This window comes from Helianthus annuus, chromosome 2, assembly GCF_002127325.2.
Source record: "Helianthus annuus cultivar XRQ/B chromosome 2, HanXRQr2.0-SUNRISE, whole genome shotgun sequence".
Taxonomy (NCBI): Eukaryota; Viridiplantae; Streptophyta; class Magnoliopsida; order Asterales; family Asteraceae; genus Helianthus; species Helianthus annuus.
The window spans coordinates 168,166,163-168,168,887 of NC_035434.2; positions in this window are offsets into that span (position 1 = coordinate 168,166,163).

Sequence of the window (2,725 nt, forward strand, 5' to 3'; positions counted from 1 at the left end):
ATAGGAGGCATAGCAGTGAGTGACTCTTACATGAACACAAACTTTTTGAAACACGAACTTTCCACTTCTCATCAAACATTTACGAACCTCGATGTTAACAAACATTGCCTGAACACCCATCAGAACGCCTAGCAAACTGTGTAGAATGCTAGGTGCTTGTGCGAACGTCCCTGAGTTGGATGTGGTAGCGTCGAATGAATGGTTATTACCTTCCTCACTTATCTTCATTTGTTTGGACCCAACACACTAACGCTCTAAACCTCGAAGTGCGATCACTTTTGCAACACTCTTGAAACACACTGGGAATAATTCGAATCACTTGCTGGAATGATGGACAAAAGGATGAGTGTAGTATCCTACCGACTTCAGTATTTGGACGACCCCGATTACCAACAACGAACACCAGCGAACTGACTTCAATCTAAGTTTTTAACACTGGACAGCGACTCGTGGGGGTCAACTGTTACAAACCAATCTGGACTTTAGCAATGACAACAGATCTTAGTGTGGGATGTGTAAATTCCAACACAACGAGTAGTACCTTGGAACTCGGCACGAAGTGTGAAGAGAGGGACATTGTGGTGAAAGAACGTGGCGTTCGGCTTCAAGCACCAACATTAGAGCAACAGTATTCGTGACACCCAGGTACTTGTAATAGTAGCCTACTGTAAGGGAAATGAAGGTGCCTTCGGCATGCATTGGACGTTGGTAATTCAAAACGACCACAACCAAGGGAGCGATGACGGTACGGGAGGAATCCGCGTGATTGTAACAATTACACCGGTAGTGGTGCTCACGGAAGGGAAGTTAGGATTGATGTGAGCAACGATAGGACAATAACAACATGGTGGTTTGGATGGGTAGAAAATCGTTTCGCCCTAATTCTGTTTAACCCTGATGATTCGCAAAACCAAACATGTTATGGAACCGGCTGATGGCAAGTCACTGCGACCTCACATGTTAGTTGGGACACAAACTCGACCCTACGGGAGACAGGCACGCGACACCGGTCTCACTCCTACTATCCTGGGTGGTTACGAGATAGTAGTCAGTAATGGTTCATTAACTAGACAAATCACTCGGACGCACCCTGTGTGAAGAAATTTAGCGTCACTTTATGCATTGAAGTACCAGAGTGGTGAGAAGATTTGCATCGTGTCGGTAATGACAGCCCAGAAAGCGTCTATGAAGGGATGACCTCACTGTAGTAGCAACTAACTCTAATAATCAGACAAAGGGCGATAAGAACGAGGATCTATCAATTGTCGTGACTAATCTCAATGTACAACTCGAAGAACTTTTAGACATATCACCACAATTATTAGTCAGAAACTCGTTGATCTCACGATCAGAGGAAGCTCCGAATACTCGTACTCTTACTGTCTTGCATCAGGATGGGTGCAAGAGCAGTATAAGCCACTATGAGAACTGTTCGGCAAGAAGGTCGTCAGACCTAGTCTTCGCGTTGGAAAGCCCCAGATATGTCCGGGAAGATGAGCCTTTTGGTGCGTGTACTGATTATCGGGAACTCATCAAGGTGACAGTCAAGGAACCGTTTTCTATGACCGTGTATTGACGACCCATTGACTAGTTGCAAGGAACGAGCTTTATCAGATGAAAGTCCAGGGGGAAAAGATTATTAAAGCGACACATCCGACGCAATTCAGCCATGCGACTTTGTACCCCATGACCTTTGGGGTGGTCATCACACCCGCAGCTTTACGTATCATGTGAACCAACCATGTTATTCGATGACGTTCCGAATCTTTCCCCAAGAGAAAAAGAACATCACAGGCATTCTTGCATTTTATTAGGAGAGCCCCTGAGGGAGGAGCCATACCGCACGAAGTCTCGATGAATGTAACTTCTGGGTTCGAGAGGCGTCTTGGGTGGGCCATATAATCAATGAAGCAGAGATGCACGTGGATCTCGCTAAGACCCGTTTTGGTTGGAAACTGATCGACACTGAAGAATTCCCCGAGGCTACAACGATTACCTGGTTCCGCTTGATGTTACCGCAGATTAATCGTAAGGATTCCGGAAACCACCAAAACTTAGACCTCTCTTGTACAGCCGAGTGATGTGATTACGAAGGACAGAACAGGAGGAAGCCTTTCCAACTTTCGAATCTTAACTCTGCAAGACGCTGAGCATCGTTTCACCCGAGGGTGTGGGTAATACAGTGGTATATCATCATGTTTGAATCGGAGTCCCAGTTACACGCCGACGCAACACAAGAAAGTGACGACTTACGTAATGGAGTTACGAAGAAGAACAGCACGACACACAACCGGTGGTAGAAATCGTGGCCTTTGGATTCACTTGGAGGCATTACTTAGGCGGTACCGAACGCGTTACTTAGACCGATCACAAGGGCCTCCCGTGTACCCTGACCACGAAAGAAGCTTTATCAGTTGATGAGAACGCTGGATGGAACTTTTGGATGATTACGACCGTGAGACCTGAACGTGCACGACCTTGCAATTCGCCATCCACTCTGACACACCTGACCAGACTCACCTTGTTCGAAGTGAAGACCTGTTGGAAGAGAATTCACAAGATGGGTTCATGCAAGGCATGGAGAAGCAACTATTGGCAGGGCGGACGACATTCGCTATCTCATGGAACAAATGTGGATCCCACTATACAGCAACCGTATGGAACTCATACTGAGCGAAGCACACCGACTCCGATGTTCCGGTAGTCTGGACTTGATAGGGGACAT